General features: G+C 37.4%; 1 long non-coding RNA gene across 2 annotated transcripts; it reads right to left on the reverse strand.

Moving 5' to 3' along the window:
• Positions 1-11068: 11068 nt before the first annotated feature.
• LOC128642725 (uncharacterized) lies at positions 11069-17133 on the reverse strand. 2 transcript variants are annotated; one of them, XR_008399695.1, is made up of 3 exons: positions 17100-17133; positions 13340-13384; positions 11069-11213 (listed from the first exon to the last, which is right to left on the reverse strand). It is a non-coding gene; the product is annotated as an uncharacterized LOC128642725 (long non-coding RNA). The 2 variants fall into 2 exon arrangements; XR_008399696.1 differs by lacking the exon at positions 13340-13384.
• Between the last annotated feature and the right edge of the window lie 1165 nt (positions 17134-18298).

Consider the following 18298-nt stretch of genomic DNA (forward strand, 5'->3'; position numbering starts at 1 on the left):
ACTCCTATTATCAATTTTTTTCTTTGTTCTCTTCTTGGTATCTTTATTTGAAAAAGCAGGAATGTAAGCTCATCAGCCGGCCCATTTTTGGTTCAGAACCCTGGGTAGTGTTTGTTTATTGGTGGCTACATTTAGTCACTAATAAGCTGTACCTAGGTGCTGAACCAAATATGGCCCGGCTCGTAAGCTATACATTCCTGCTTTTTCAAATAAAGATACCAAAGAGAGAGAAGAAAAATGTATAATAAGAGTAACTTAGAAAGTTGATTAAAATTGCATGCTCTATTTGGATCATGACAGAAAAAAAACATAATTTATGCTTACCTGATAAATTACTTTCTCCAACGGTGTGTCCGGTCCACGGCGTCATCCATAACTTGTGGGAATATTCTCCTCCCCAACAGGAAATGGCAAAGAGCACAGCAAAAGCTGTCCATATAGTCCCTCCCAGGCTCCGCCCCCCCAGTCATTCGACCGACAGACAGGAGAAAAAAAGGAGAAACTATAGGGTGCCGTGGTGACTGTAGTTAAAGAAAGAAATCCATCAAACCTGATTAAAAAACCAGGGCGGGCCGTGGACCGGACACACCGTTGGAGAAAGTAATTTATCAGGTAAGCATAAATTCTGTTTTCTCCAATATTGGTGTGTCCGGTCCACGGCGTCATCCATAACTTGTGGGAACCAATACCAAAGCTTTAGGACACGGATGAAGGGAGGGAGCCAATCAGGTTACCTAAACAGAAGGCACCACGGCTTGCAAAACCTTTCTCCCAAAAATAGCCTCTGAAGAAGCAAAAGTATCAAATTTGTAGAATTTGGCAAAAGTGTGCAGAGAAGACCAAGTCGCTGCCTTACATATCTGATCAACAGAAGCCTTGTTCTTGAAGGCCCATGAGGAAGCCACAGCCCTAGTAGAGTGAGCTGTGATTCGTTCAGGAGGCTGCCGTCCGGCAGTCTCGTAAGCCAATCGGATGATGCTTTTCAGCCAAAAGGAAAGTGAGGTAGCAGTAGCTTTTTGACCTCTCCTCTTGCCAGAATAAACGACAAACAGTGAAGACGTTTGTCTGAAATCCTTTGTTGCTTCTAAATAGAACTTTAAAGCACGGACTACATCTAAATTGTGTAACAAACGTTCCTTCTTTGAAACTGGATTCGGGCACAAAGAAGGCACAACTATTTCCTGGTTAATATTTTTGTTGGAAACAACTTTTGGAAGGAAACCAGGTTTAGTACGCAAAACAACCTTATCTGAACGGAACACCAGATAGGGTGGATTACACTGCAGAGCAGATCATTCCGAAACTCTTCTAGCAGAAGAAATAGCAACCAAAAACAGAACTTTCCAAGATAACAACTTGATATCTATGGAATGCAAGGGTTCAAACGGAACCCCTTGAAGAACTGAAATAACTAAATTTAGACTCCAAGGAGGAGTCAAAGGTCTGTAAACAGGCTTGATCCTGACTAAAGCCTGTACAAAAGCTTGAACATCTGGCACAGCTGCCAGTCGTTTGTGTAACAAGACAGATAGAGCAGAAATCTGTCCTTTTAGAGAACTCGCTGACAATCCCTTATCCAAACCTTCTTGTAGAAAGGAAAGGATCCTGGGAATTTTAATCTTACTCCATGAGAATCCCTTGGATTCACACCAACAGATATATCTTTTCCATATTTTATGGTAAATCTTTCTAGTCACAGGTTTTCTGGCTTGTACCAGAGTATCTATCACGGAATCCGAAAACCCACGCTTAGATAAAATCAAGCGTTCAATTTCCAAGCAGTCAGCTGGAGAGAAACTAGGTTTGGATGTTCGAATGGACCTTATACTAGAAGATCCTGTCTCAAAGGTAGCTTCCATGGTGGAGCCGATGACATATTCACCAGGTCTGCATACCAAGTCCTGCGTGGCCACGCAGGAGCTATCAAAATCACTGAGGCCTTCTCCTGTTTGATCCTGGCTACCAGCCTGGGAATGAGAGGGAACGGTGGAAACGCATAAGCTAGGTTGAAGGCCCAAGGCGCCACTAATGCATCTACTAGAGTCGCCTTGGGATCCCTGGATCTGGACCCGTAGCAAGGAACCTTGAAGTTCTGACGAGACGCCATCAGACCCATGTCTGGAATGCCCCATAATTGGGTCAACTGGGCAAACACCTCCGGGTGAAGTTCCCAATCCCCCGGATGGAAAGTCTGACGACTCAGATAATCCGCCTCCCAGTTGTCTACTCCTGGGATGTGGATCGCAGATAGGTGGCAGAAGTGATCCTCCGCCCATTTGATGATTTTGGACACCTCTCTCATCGCCAGAGAACTCCTTGTTCCCCCCTGATGGTTGATGTAAGCAACAGTCGTCATGTTGTCTGATTGGAATCTTATGAATCTGGCCTTTGCTAGTTGAGGCCAAGCCTGGAGAGCATTGAATATCGCTCTCAGTTCCAGAATGTTAATAGGGAGAAGAGACTCTTCCCGAGACCATAGGCCCTGAGCTTTCAGGGAGTCCCAGACCGCGCCCCAGCCTAATAGACTGGCGTCGGTCGTGAAGATGACCCACTCTGGTCTGCGGAAGCTCATTCCTTGGGACAGGTGATCCTGGGTCAGCCACCAACGGAGTGAGTCTCTGGTCTTCTGATCTACTTGAATCACTGGGGACAAGTCTGTATAGTCCCCATTCCACTGTTTGAGCATGCACAGTTGTAATGGTCTTAGATGAATTTGAGCAAAAGGAACTATGTCCATTGCTGCAACCATCAACCCTACTACTTCCATGCACTGAGCTATGGAAGGCCGTAGAATAGAGTGAAGAACTTGACAAGCGTTTAGAAGCTTTGACTTTCTGACATCTGTCAGGAAAATCTTCATTTCTAAAGAATCTATTATTGTCCCCAAGAAGGGGATTCTTGTCGACGGAGACAGGGAACTTTTTTCTATGTTCACCTTCCACCTGTGAGATCTGAGAAAGGCTAGAACAATGTCTGTGTGAGCCTTTGCTTTGGAAAGAGATGACGCTTGAATTAGGATGTCGTCCAAGTAAGGTGCCACTGCAATGCCCCTTGGTCTTAGAACCGCTAGAAGGGACCCGAGCACCTTTGTGAAAATCCTTGGAGCAGTGGCTAGCACGAATGGGAGAGCCACGAACTGGTAATGTTTGTCCAGAAAGGCGAACCTTAGGAACTGATGATGATCCATAACCTCCTCATACGGAGTCTCTCTACTGAGCGATTTTTCTAGTTCTTCGAACCAGAACCACGCTGCTGTAGTGACAGGAATAATACACGAAATAGGTTGAAGGAGGTAACCTTGCTGTACAAAAATCTTTTTAAGCAAACCCTCCAATTTTTTATCCATAGGATCATGAAAGCACAATTGTCCTCAATAGGATCGTGCGTTTGGCTAGTGTAGAAACCGCCCCCTCAACCTTAGGGACTGTTTGCCATAAGTCCTTTCTGGGGTCGACCATAGGAAATAATTTCTTAAATATAGGAGGAGGGACAAAAGGTATGCCAGGTTTCTCCCACTCCTTATTCACTATGTCCGCCACCCGCTTGGGTATTGGAAAAGCGTCGGGGTGCACCGGGACCTCTAGGAACTTGTCCATCTTGCACAATTTTTCTGGGATGACCAGGTTGTCACAATCATCCAGAGTAGATAGCACCTCCTTAAGCAGTGCGCGGAGATGCTCTAATTTAAATTTAAATGTCACAACATCAGGTTCTGCCTGCTGAGAAATTCTTCCTGAATCAGAAATTTCCCCATCTGACAAAACCTCTCTCATAGCCCCTTCAGATTGGTGTGAGGGTATGACAGAGCAATTATCATCAGCGCCCTCCTGCTCTACAGTGTTTAAAACAGAGCAATCACACTTTCTCTGAAATGCAGGCATTTTGGATAAAATATTTGCTATGGAGTTATCCATCACTGCCGTCAATTGTTGCATAGTAACAAGCATTGGCACGCTAGAAGTACTAGGGGTCTCTTGCGTGGGCAAAACTGGTGTAGACACAGAGGGAGATGATGTAGAACTATGTCTACTCCCTTCATCTGATGAATCATCTTGGGCAACTTTAGTATCTGTGGCAGTACTGTCCTTACTTTGTTTGGACGCTATGGCACAATTATCACACATATTTGAAGGGGGAGACACATTGGCTTCCATACATACAGAATATAGTCTATCTGAAGGCACAGACATGTTAAACAGGCTTAAACTTGTCAATAAAGTACAAAAACCGTTTTAAAACAAAACCGTTACTGTCTCTTTAAATTTTAAACAGGGCACACTTTATTACTGAATATGTGAAAAACTATGAAGGAATTATTCAATCTTAACCAAATTTTCACCACAGTGTCTTAAAGCAATCAAAGCATTGCACCCCAAATTTCAGGCTGTTAACCCTTAAAATGTGGAAACCGGAGCCGTTTACAGTTTTAACCCCCTTACAGTCCCAGCCCCAGCCTTTGCTGCGACTTCACCAAACCCAGGGGAGTATACGATACCAAATGAAGCCTTCTAGGAACCTTTTCAACTAATTCCAGACCCACACACATGCAGCTGCATGTACTGCTCTCAAAAGTAACTGCGCAGTAATGGCGCGAAAATGAGGCTCTGCCTACTACAGAGAAAGGCCCTTCCTGACTGGAAAGGTGACTAAACCAGTGCCTGACGTAAAAAAAACGTTCCCCAAAGTTAAAAAGTGTGAATATCAACATCAAACTGTATAAAATGCCTAAATAAAGCAATCGATCTAGCCCATAAAAGTGTCTACCAGTTTTATAGCCCAAATTAAGCCCTTTATTCTGTTTGCGACTAAGAAAATGGCTTACCGATCCCCATGAGGGGAAAAATGACAGCCTTCCAGCATTACACAGTCTTGTTAGAAATATGGCTAGTCATACCTTAAGCAGAAAAGTCTGCCAACTGCTCCCCCCAACTGAAGTTATCTCATCTCAACAGTCCTGTGTGGGAACAGCAATCGATTTTAGTTACTGCTGCTAAAATCATACTCCTCTCACAAACAGAACTCTTCATCTTTTTCTGTTTCAGAGTAAATAGTACATACCAGCACTATTTTAAAATAACAAACTCTTGATAGTAGAATAAAAACTACAACTAAACACCACATACTCTTCACCATCTCTGTGGAGATGCTACTTGTTCAGAGCGGCAAAGAGAATGACTGGGGGGGGGGCAGAGCCTGGGAGGGACTATATGGACAGCTTTTGCTGTGCTCTTTGCCATTTCCTGTTGGGGAGGAGAATATTCCCACAAGTTATGGATGACGCCGTGGACCGGACACACCAATGTTGGAGAAAATGGGTTTTATAGCCCTTTAATCCATGTGGACTTATTAGTGAAAGTTTTTGTATTTTGGTGTATCACTATTTTTATTTTTTTACTTCTCTCTATATATATATATATATATATATATATATATATATATATATATATATATATAAATATATATATATATGTGTGTGTAATACTATTATTAGTGTTAATATATCTAGAATGTAGCAAGGGTGTGAACAAGAGTTTGTCTGAGCAGGAGCACAAAAATAAAAATAGGGCAATAATAATATCAATGTAGACAAGCAATTACAAGATAGATGCACAGAACTGTGATGCAGTACAGCCCATTGGGAGTAGCAAGTAATAGAGGGAGATGTTACTATAAAACAGATTATGTTGTGCACGGCTCTGAGCACATATTTGAGTATGTGCAAGGTATGTATGAGTCTTGCACAAAAGGCAGTGATTTAGCACATGGGTTAGTCTAGGAGTTTATACATCTGTATTCTGGGCAAGTGTATGAGCAGTAACAGATTTGTCATTGGGCAATGTAGGCTACTGCCTTGGTTCCCCTCACATAGATTAAGTACCTGTTTAACACACAGATTTATGAATAAAATTGCCCACTATCTTAAATGTAGTTGACATTCTAAGTCAGGTACATTATATTTGTAGGCATCAATGTTATATGTACACTTGAAAGTGTTAAAAGCCTTGGTTTAAGGGAAACAAAACCCAAAAATGTTCTTTCATGATTCAGATAGAGAATATAAATTTAAACAACATTCCAATTTACTTCTATTATCTAATTGAATTCATTCTTTAGATATCCTTTGTTGAAGAAATAGAAATGCAGACGTGGCATCTATGTGCTGCCACCAATCAGCAGCTACTGATCCTATTTAGATATGCTTTTCAACAAAGGATATCCAGAGAAAGAAGTATATTAGATAATAAAAATAAATTGGAAAGTTGTTTAAAATTGCATGCTCTTTCCAAATCATGAAAGAAAAAAAAGTGTGTGTTTTGTGTCATTTTAAAAGTAGAAAACAAAGGTATGAGGTGTTAGAGTAACATCTGCCTGGGGGAGTTATAGATTACTTTGTTGCAATCTGTATGCATGTGTATATGATAGGATGAATTAATCCATATGCTTTATTGTCTGTACATAGATATGGGCATGCACCAGCATGGTTGTGATGGGGAATAACCCTGTACATTGCCGTGAGCTGTAGTTTCTTCTACAGCTCACGGCAATGTACAGGGTTATTCCCCATCACAACAATATGAATGAGTCTTGACACTATTTTGTAATAGTATTAGACTGAATGTGTGTTTGAACATAAGTATGGGCATCAGGGCATGTATCTTAGGATAGCCAGACAGTAAGTTCAGTTTATGTTGTAGTGTCTGAAAATTAATCTAGATGCGATTGTGTATGTCTGGAAATATGTATGCGGTTAAAGGGACAATAAACCCAAACATTTTCTTTTGTGATTCAGACAGAGAATACAATTTAAAACAACTTTCCAATTTACTTATATTATCTAATTTGCTTTATTCTTTAGATATTCTTTGTTGAAGAAATAGCAATGTACATGGGTCAGCCAATCACACGAGGCATCTACGTGCAGCCACCAATCAGCAGCTACTGAGCCTATCTAGATATGCTTTTCAGGAAAGAATATCAAGAGAATGAAGCAAATTAGATAATAGAAGTAAATGAGAAAGTTGTTTAAAATTGTATTCTCTATCTGAATCATGAAAGAAAAATGTGGGGTTTAATGTCCCTTTAAGACAGAGTAGGAGTTTGATTACATTAGTCTGGGAATTTGTATGTGTTCAGTTGTGCTTGAGCTGGAGATGCCATGAGTGTATTGGTTCATCATATTTGCATCATTGCGGTCATGTATTTATCTATACTTGTTTACATTTATAGAAAATCAGTTTACTTGTGTCTGCATGAAACCGATATTTCTGAGAATAATTAGTGAACATATATCTAAGTGTTACTTTGTAAACCTCGTTGTCTATGGAGATGTTTCTATGGGTGATTTACTGCTTGATACAGAGCCAGTTTCTAAGGTTCAGTATATGAATGTCCTGCTGCAGGGATCTGACCTTGAGTATGGGCAAGTGCCTGAGCATGTGATCAGAGTGTGATCATGAGTATACCCATTAAACTGATCTTGTGATTGAACAGACATTGTGTTTCTGAAAGAGTAATTATATACAAATATTAGGGTGATTAAAGGGACATGAAACCCTATTTTTTCCTCTCATGATTCAGATAGAGCATGCAATTTAAAACAGCTTTCTAATTAACGTCTTAACTAATTAGCTTAGTTATTTTGGTATCTTTTATTGAAAAGAATAGCTATGTAGGCTCAGAAGCAGTAATTACTGGGAGCTAGCTGATGATTGGTGGCTGCACATATATGCCAAATCATTGGCTTACTGGATGTGTACTGTAAGCACCCAGTAGTGCATTGCTGCTCCTTCAAGAAATATTATAGAAGTAAATTGGAAAGTTTTTTAAATTGTATGCTCTATCTGAACTATGAAAAAAAATATTTTTCTTTCATGTCCCTTTAAGCCTGCGCATGCGTCTAGGCACAAATATAACAATGTATGTTTGGGTATTGATCTGGGCATACATCATGTGACTATGTTTTTAAACATGAGCTGTGTGTTCAGTAGAAGTCACATTCTGATACTTAAATATAAGCACAAGTGAGCCTGAGCTTAATCTACACTAAAGTATAGCCATATGGGTACATGAGTATAGGATATAAATCTGCTTATACATCTGGGCATGTGTGAGTATGTCAGATTATATATCTGAGCATGTGCAGCTATGCATATAGGTATAACGTATATACACCTAAGTTTCAACTTGTGTTGAAGTTTGAACATAATGGGACACTACCAGGGATAGGCAAAGGCTGTGGCGGACATTTTCCAAAGTACAGACGTTAGTGAAGGACACCAAGGTACATTTGAAAATAAAAACATTTTATAGTGCTTGGTGTTATTATACTGATGCAGATCCCACTGATTCTATAACCAGCCCTCCTCTGGCTATACACATGTGCCAGTGACACTACTGTGTCATTATATAGCGCTGGGTGTTATTATACTGATGCAGATACCACTGACCCTATAACCAACCCTTGTCTGGCTATACGCATGTGCCAGTCTCACTACTGTGTCTTTGTATAGAGCTGGGTGTTATTATACAGATGCAAATAAACATCCAGTATTTCACTCAGGCTTTAGTTATTCCATAACTTATCACCCAATATCGCTAGCAGTCTCTTGACAAACCACTAACTTTATTCATACTACATATTTTTTTTATTCCTATTATTCAATCAAAACATATACTAAGGTTGTGGCGGACACTGCAAGGGCTTGTCACGGACACCAGTGTCCGTGTACGGACACCTTTTCTATCCCTGGACACTGTTTTTATCTTTTCACTTCATTTACTTTATACTAGCTGCAGAGTAATAATTGTAAGAAATTGTTTAGCTTTAACGATGCAGCTGAACTCTGTTTTTTCTTTAAAGGGACACTGAACCCCAATTTTTTTTCATGATTCAGGTAGAGCATGCAGTTATAAGCAACTTTCTGGTTTACTCCTATTAATCTTTCTTCTCTCGCTATCTTTAAAATAAAAGGCATCTAAGCTAAGGAGCCAGACAATTTTTGGTCAGAACCATAGACAGCACTTGTTTATTGGTGGGTGAATTTATCCACGAATCAGCAAGTACAACCCAGGTTGTTCACCAAAAAATGGGCCGGCATCTAAACTTACATTATTGCTTTTTCAAGCAAGATACCAAGAGAATGAAGGACATTTAATAGTACATTAGAAAGTTGCTTAAAATTGCATGCTCTCTGAATCATTAAATAAAAATGATTAGTGTCCCTTTAAGGGATATGAAACTCAAATTTGATTTTGTAAATCAGACTTTAAAAAAATACCAATTGACAGATCAAATTTACTTTGAAAGATACCTAGGTAGACATCACTAGCACTACATGGCAGGAAATAGTGCTACCATATAGTGATCCACCCAGGGTTGAGCTCCTAAGAATACATCTGCTTTTCAACAAGCAGATACCTAGAGAATATAGAAGTAAATTAGAACAGGAAACATTTTTAGCTTTCATTGCCCTTAAATGAAGCTACCACTCATAATGAAAGTTTATGTTCCTAAGTATTGGAATTTGTGAACAAAGAATTGTAGATCTGCTTTCCCTGTAGGCTTGTTCCATTTGAATGGGTGTTGTCCACTCTGGAGGGCGGTTAAAAGTAATTCATACATTAATTAAATCTGCAGCTGGTTTAACAAGCAATTGGCAATATGGCAAAAAGCACTCTTAAGCTTATTGCTCCTTAAAGTGTCAGTAAACCTTAAAAATGTTATATAATTCTGCACATAGTGCAGAATTATATAACATTATATTAGCGCAAACATTATAAAACATAATTTCCCCTTTGAATTTTTTTTTAAAAAAAACTGCCGTTTATATAACATTATATTAGCGCAAACATTATAAAACATAATTTCCCCTTTGAATTTTTTTTTAAAAAAAACTGCCGTTTTACAGACCCGCTCTGATCTTCAGAGCGGGAGCGAGCTGCACTTAGGGTTATGGCATGGTCGGGCCGGGCTGTGACTATACAGCTGGCCCGATGTGGTGTTTGAAATAAGACCCGCTCAGAAGATCAGAGAGCGGGTCTGTAAAACAGCATTTTTTTTTTAAAAATTCAAAGGGGAAATTATGTTATATAATGTTATATAATTCTGCATTATGTGCAGAATAATATAACTTTTGAGGTTTACTGTCCCTTTAATTGCTTTGCTAAAAACTAATGACATGGACTTGGGTGAAGTTTCATTGGTTCTTATCTACTTAAGTTTTTAAACATACTATTAACCTTTTAAGGCCATTATGGTGTTTTATTCTGTCCTAACCACACTAGGCTATAGCGCAGTTTGGACGGAATAGAAAGTCCTAGCCATTTGGCTGTCCTTATGCCAATGGTGTTTCCTAGATGCGATTGTGGTCTGGAGGGCATGCCTAGTGTCAAACTGAACCCAACCCGATCCCATAACTAAAATCTCGCAGTAGTGTGCACAATTTCAATTTGTTTACATTGGAACATAGTTCGAAGTAGACAAATTGGCCCTTTCATGAAAGGGTTAAAGAGTTGCACATTGAACCCAAATTTATAAATTTGCTTAAAAATGCTTGCTCTAAACTTACTACTGTTATCAATATGTGCTCTTGCTATCTCTATTTGAAAAGCCTCCAATCAACAGCTACTAAGGTACTGAACCAGAAATGGGCCTTTACATTCCTGCTTTTTTAAATAAAGAGAGAGAAGAAAAATTAATAAGATTAAGTTAGAAAGTTGCATGATCTATCTGAATCAAAGAAAATTTGGGTTTAGGACACATTGATAATCAGATAATGTTAAGTTTTTAGTCACATTCTAGGATCATATCCTCCGATAGTAGCAGATCATAGCTATGGGATCAAATATCCTCTGGCCTGTAACCTTTATGTACAAGAACCAGAGACATCTACCTCTAAGTGTATGTTAATTGTTGTTTCTAATTACTTGCATTGACCAGCTTAGACTAGATGGCACCATCTTATACTAAAGCTGTGCTCCAGATGTGAAACCCAATAAAGCTTAGAAGGAAGCAGCAGAGACCCCACAACCCAGCCCATCCCCCTCCCAGTAACACAGGGACACCATGTAATAGGAATAAAGTTTTATTGAAACAAATATGGAGCAGAAAGATCTTCTGGGGTGTTGTCTTTGATGCTTCCTCCAGCAGGAAGGGGAGGAACTCACCCAGTGAATATGCAGGAAGTCTTCTGGTATCAGCATCTGTCAGTCATCTGAAAATATACAAAGAGAACTATAAGGATCTAAGTCACAAAGGAGCTTCAACTGATCTTGTATCTTACTGCCTCAGATCTGCAGTGTCAAAGGGCAATAAAGAAAAAAGCCAACAGCTTCTCAGAATGGACAGGGTTGAGGTAGTGATAATGAAGCAATTAAGCCTAAAGTGTTAAGTTACATAGAATAAAATGGAGTACCAACTAGAGAACTTGTTGTTACTCATCTCCAAAGAGCAGAAGATCTCAAAGCAAGGCCATTTGTTATTCAAAAACAGGTGGTTATAGGATGTGCTAGTAGTCACCCCTATCATTAGCTATAGATCTGCTGAGTAACTTAACACAACCTTCAGGAGAGAAATAAATGAGTTGATATCCTGCAGCTTTATGGGAACCTTTTGTAGTGACCCCAATATAAAGGTTACACATCTAGTGTTCTAAAAAGGAGTTGTTCAGCCACTTTATTCTTGTTCCACAGCATTTTACTTCTACAGGGCACCTCAGTTTACTTTGATCAGTCCCTGTATATAGAGCCTTAAAGGGACACTGAACCCAAATTTTCTTGTAATTCAGATAGAGCATGCAATTTTAAGCAACTTTCTAATTTACTCCTATTAAATTTTCTTCGTTCTCTTGCTATCATTTGACAAAGGCATCTAAGCTTTTTGGTTTCAGTACTCTGGACAGCACTTTTTTGAATTTATCCACCAATAAGCAAGGACAACCCAGGTTGTTCCCCAGAAATGGGCCGGCATCTGAACTTGCATTTCAAATAAAGATACCAAGAGAATTAAGAAAATTTAATAGGAGTAAGTTAGAAAGTTGCTAAAAGTTCAATGCTCTCTGAATCACAAAAGATTTTTTCCATAATGGATAATGCAGGGTTAAGTTTGTAGTATGACCTATTTTCTTTAATAATAGAGACTGTAAAGGAGTGTGTAATTCTAAACTATCACTTTTGCTCCGAGTAGGGAGGGGGCAGTTTATTTTCTGTTGCATTTTACTGCAACTTAGTAACACATGAGATTCTCTCAACCCCAAACCCAACTAAAGCTACCTGGCTTATACATATATTATGTAGGCATCTTTAGCAATGAGTGCAACCCCTTCTTTTGGAATTAATGGATATTTAAAGGGACATTAAACCCAAAATTATTCCCATTACATATATTAAAGGGACAGTTGACACCAGAAGTTTTGTTTTAAAAGATAGACAATCCCTTACCCAATTCCCCAGTTTTGCACAACAGTTATACGTTTTACCTCTGATTACCTTGTATCTAAGCCTCTGCAGACTGCCCCCTTATTTCAGTTCTTTTGATACATGCATTTTAGCCAATTAGTGCTCACTCTTCTAAATTCACCTGCGTGAGCTCAATGTTAAAGGAACAGTCTACCATAGAATTGTTTTAAAAGATAGATAATCCCTTTATTACCCATTCCCCAGTTTTGCATAACCAACAGTTATATTATACGTTTTACCTCTGATTACCTTGTATCTAGGAACCTTTTTCCAGCCCCCTGATCACATGACTTACTGTTTATTATCGTCTTATATTTAGCATTGCGCTAAATCTTAAATAACTTTCTGTGCCTGAACATCTATATGTCCCACGTGTACTTTGTGTTGAAAAGAGATTTAAAAAGCCTGTGATAAGAGGCAGCCCTCAAAGGCTAAGAAATAAACATGAGCCTACCTAGGTTTAGTTTAAACTAATACCAAGAGAAAAAAGCAAATGTGATAAAAGTAAATTGGAAAGTTGATTAAAATTAAGTCCTATCTGAATAATTAAAGTTTAATTTATACTAGACTGTCCCTTTAACTATATGAAACACATGAATGCCCTCTAGTGGTGAAAAACTAAAATGCAGAGGCAGTCTTCACGGACTAAGAAATTAACATATGAACCTCCTAGGTTTAGCTTTCAAATACCAAGAGAACAAAGCAAAATTGGTGAAAAGTAAATTGGAAAGTAATTTAAAATTACATGTTCTATCTGAATCATTAAAGTTTTTTTGGATTCGACTGTCCCTTTAAGTAACTTGCTTCATTCTATTGGTATCCTTTGAACAGCAATGCAGATTAATAAGACAACATGAGGCATATCAGAAGCTATTGAGCCTACCTGTGTTCTTTTAATGGATTCCAAGACGACAAGTTAAATAGAAAACTGGAAAGTTAAAGGACCAGTCAACACATTGAATTTGCATAATCAACAAATGCAAGATAAGAATGCAATAGCACTTACTCTGAACTTCAAATTAGTAGATTTTTTTTATAACAAATTTCAAAGTTATGTATATTTCCACTCCCCTTGTAGCATGTGATAGCAATCATCCAATCACAAATGCATATACGTATAGTCTGAATTCTTGCACATGCTCAGTAGGATATGGTGACTCAAAAAGTATAAATATATAAGACTGTGCACATTTTTTTTAATGGAAGTAAATTGGAAAGTTGTTTAAAATGACATGCTGTATCTGAATCATGAACGTTTAATTTAACCTGAGTGTCCCTTTAATTAAAAATGCATGCTCTTGAGATTTTTCTTCTCATGTACTTTTAAGGATTTAAAAATCTTCATGTTTGTGCATATTTGTGTTTAGAATCAGCTGCAATACTAATTAAAGAAACATTATGGTTCCAATTTAAATTTACTTAGTTAAATTACATCTTTGAATAACACATTTGTAATATACATGTATTGGCAAAAATGCTTCTAGTATAGTTATCACTATTTAGTTAATAAGTTTTCTGCATGTGCAGCAGAATTTTAAATACTACAACTGCTTAGAGAGCCAGTGAGGTTTGCATGATATCTACGATAAGAGGAAAATGAAACCCAAATATAAATATGATTCAGATAGGATAAGCAATTTTAAACTAATTTACTTCCATCATCAATTTGCTTTGTTCTCTTGGTATCTTGTTAAAGCAGGGAAGTACACTTAGGAATCAGCCCATTTCTGGAGCACTAAATGGCAGCAGTTTTACAAGCACTATTTCCTGCCTTTTAGTGATTCAGATGCTTACCTAGGTATCACAACACAGATCAAGGGAACAAAGAAAGTTTTAAGACGTTAAACATTAAGATAGTATGTTAACTGAAACAAAAAAAATAATTGTGCTTGATATTCCTTTAAGAGTGCTAACCACGGCTCTGAGCCGTCGCAGAGTTTCCCACTCTGGTGCCAACAACATGTCAGCCGTCGCCAGCACTCCCAGCTTGAGGGAGATCTGGGAGCTCCCTCCCCCCTGGCGATCAGGCATCGATGACATCACTGTGCAACTTTAATTAAAAAATTAAAAAAACAAAGTATAGGGAAAGGGGGCATGCTGCTTAGATGCCTGTATCTCAGGCATCTAAGCAGCTACAGACCCTCAAGACACTGTTAAGTTAATCGCCTAACCTTTCCAACTGATAGTCTTGGGGGATCTGAAAAAAACAGACTTAAATCACCCAGGTGGGAAAGTGCTTAGCATGCAAAGGGTTAAAGGGACATTAACCATAAAAAAATATTCTGATTCAGATAGAGAATACAATATAAATCAACTTTCCACTTTGCATGTATTTAATTTGCTTCATTCTCCTGTTATCCTTTGAAACGTTTATCTAGGCAAGTTCAGGAGCAGCAAAGAATCTAGGTTCTAGCTGCTGATTGATGGCTGAATATTTATATATCCTGATTGTCATTCATGCAACCATAAGTTCAGTTAGAAACCATTAGAGCATTGCTGCTCCTTCAACAAATACTAAGAATGAAGCAAATTATAAGTAGATTAGAAAGTTGTTCTAAATTGTTTTCTCTATCTGAATCATGAAATAAAAATGTTGGGTTTCATGTCCCTTTAGACAGTTACTAGATGTGATAGGCACTTTAGGCTCTGAGTAAGTGCGTTGTCTAAAAAACAGTAGCTTTCATTAGAAGCATTTTGCTAACACATTTATATTACAAAAATGTATCTATTCAAAACTGAAATTCATCCATGTGGATTCCAATTTGGGAAGGAATGACCCTTTAGGTCAAAGATGGATCAGTAAAGTACTGAATCAGTTTCAGACAGGTTAAGTTAAAAAGGCACATGAAACCCAAACTCAATCTTTCGTGGTTTAGAAAGAGCATATATTTCTAAAAAATACTTTCTAATTTACTTTGATATTATTTGCATCATTCTCTTGTTATACTTTGCTGAAAAGCATATCTAAATAGGCTTAGTAGCTGCTGATTGGTGGTTGCACATATTTGCCTCATGTGATTGGCCCTATGTGCAATGCTATTTTTGTAATAGAGATATCTAAAGAATGAAGCAAATTTGAAAGTACATTGGAATGCATTTATAAAAATTGCAGTCTCTACCTGAATCATGATTTTATTTGGGTTTAGAGTCCCATTAATCAGCAGCACTAATTTTAATAAAAAAAAATACTATTCAAACAGATAACCTGTAGAAACAGTGTATTGTATTTTGATAAGTACCACATTTTCAAAAAGCAAAATAACACTTTATAAAGCTGAACATTCAGCTCTGAAGTTAGTATACTCAGTTGCAAGTAGTTAAAGGGACAGTTTACTCAAAAATGTTATCCCCTTTAATTTGTTCCCAATGATCCACTTTACCTGCTGGAGTGTATCAAATTGTTTACAAGTAGCTCCTTTACCCTTAAATTGGCATTTGAAATAGTTGATTTAGCATTTGGTATCCCCGCCTATTCTGAAAGTTTGTGGCCGCAGGTCCCAGCTATAGATAAGCTGTGTAAACACAGCCAGTAGAAGAAATTACACTTCCAGTAGGATATAGCAGAGAAGGTAATAAAATGTTGATTTTTCATTGTTCTCTCTAAGTACTGGTGATTGTTTTATGGACAGATATAAGAAAGAAGCAGGTATATGTACACAATGTGATAAAGTAATGAGATCTGATTATACCTACAGATATAAGATAAAGAAGCAGGTATATGTACACAATGTGATAAAGTAATGAGATCTGATTATACCTACAGATATAAGATAAAGAAGCAGGTATATGTACACAATGTAATAAAGTAATGAGATCTGATTATACCTACAGATATAAGATAAATAAGCAGGTATATGTACACAATGTGATAAAGTAATGAGATCTGATTATATCTGCAGATATAAGATAAAGAAGTAGGTATATGTACACAATGTGATACAGTAATGAGATCTGATTACACCTACAGATATAAGATAAAGAAGTAGGTATATGTACACAATGTGATACAGTAATGAGATCTGATTACACCTACAGATATAAGATAAAGACACATGTATATGTACACAATGTGATAAAGTAATGAGATCTGATTATACCTACAGATATAAGATAAAGAAGCAGGTATATGTAAACAATGTGATAAAGTAATGTGATCTGATTATACCTACAGATATAAGATAAAGAAGCAGGTATATGTACACAGTGTGATACAGTAATGTGATCTGATTATACCTACAGATATAAGATAAAGAAGCAGGTATATGTACACAATGTGATACAGTAATGAGATCTGATTGTACATACAAGCTCAACCCATTTTATTAGGTTGTGGCTTCAAAACACAAAATCAGAGCTTTAATATACAAAAAAATAACTTAAAGCTAATTTTCATACATTTTTTACTCTGCAGTTGGTAAACAAAGCAATTGTAAACACATTAAGGGGAAACTATTTTTCAGTATACTGTCCCTTTAAGGTTTCAAATTTGTCTACTTAAATGAGCAATACAATGTTACAATATAATATAAGCTACTCACCCACCTACATTACTACTGACAAGTAAACTCAGTTTACAATTATCAACAGTAGATAAACCCATAATGAACAAACCCAATCATAACCAATTATGTGACATTACTCACCAGGATAAGCAACTGCCTCTGTTAACCACAAAAAGCCTGTTAAGAACAAACCAACAAATACACCTCTACTAACCCTCTGCAATAAAACAACCTTACCTGTTATACAACCAAAGCAAAACTGCTGCCTAAACCTGCACATCAGATTCTTATACCCAGGTGCAGTGAGTCACATGACTTCTCTTCACCCAGTGAGGACAAGTTTCTAGCAACTGACCAATCACATCACATATCAGGCTAAATAACATATAGACATGATTAGTGTGTCTGGACTAGTATTAACCTATTCAGCACCAAACTCAACCAAATAAGTTATTACATTTTAATGATTATTATTGGTTTAGGGTATTTTCTGACACATTTCCTGCACTTTCAGAGTATATAATATAATTATAATATATCACTATATCAGCAGAGAAAAAATTGTTTTCAAATTAAACACATAAAACTTAAATTTTAGCTTTCTGTATGATCTACTATTTGTTTTAATAAAATAAATCATTCAAAATGTATTTACCAACATTTGTAGGGAAAATCTTATTTAAAAAGTCTAAATTTCTTATATAACAAATTGATTTTTTAATTTTCTTAGACAGTCACACATTCCCTGAGCTCCTCCAGGGGGAGCTGATCCTGACAAAGGACATTTTGCAGGGGAGCCCTTGTAATACTCTATGATTACTTCTGCCTAATTACATTAATCACCTCCAGCTGAATCTCTTCCCATTGCAACCTCTTAGCCAATCACAAGAGACCACTTATTATAAAATCCCCTTTATCTGCATCATTTGGTCTTTTGGATGGTGTTTGTTCATGCAGGTGTGTGCTTTTTGGGTTCCTTTAAAATATCTATTTTATATTTCTTTAATTTGATATGATGTTCATGCTTTTGGCTCTATATCAGCAATGCATATCTTGACTTGTGTTTTGGAACTATCAGAGCTAATCTTCAGGTATTTTGTAGTAATGCTGCTATGGCTTAATTACCAGCTGGTATTTTTTTTTACTTTGTGTAGATGTGGAACATATATAATATACACATGACAAACTAAATGAACATGAAACCCAAATATTCTTTCATGAGTCAGATAAATCATACTGCTTGTAACAGCGTTCCAAAATTTCTTCTATTTAATTTGCTTAGTTTTTTTATATCCTTTGCTGAAAAGATACCCAAGTAGCAGGGCCGCCATCAGGGGGTG

Source organism: Bombina bombina, chromosome 12 (genome assembly GCF_027579735.1).
Source record: "Bombina bombina isolate aBomBom1 chromosome 12, aBomBom1.pri, whole genome shotgun sequence".
NCBI classification, from domain to species: Eukaryota; Metazoa; Chordata; class Amphibia; order Anura; family Bombinatoridae; genus Bombina; species Bombina bombina.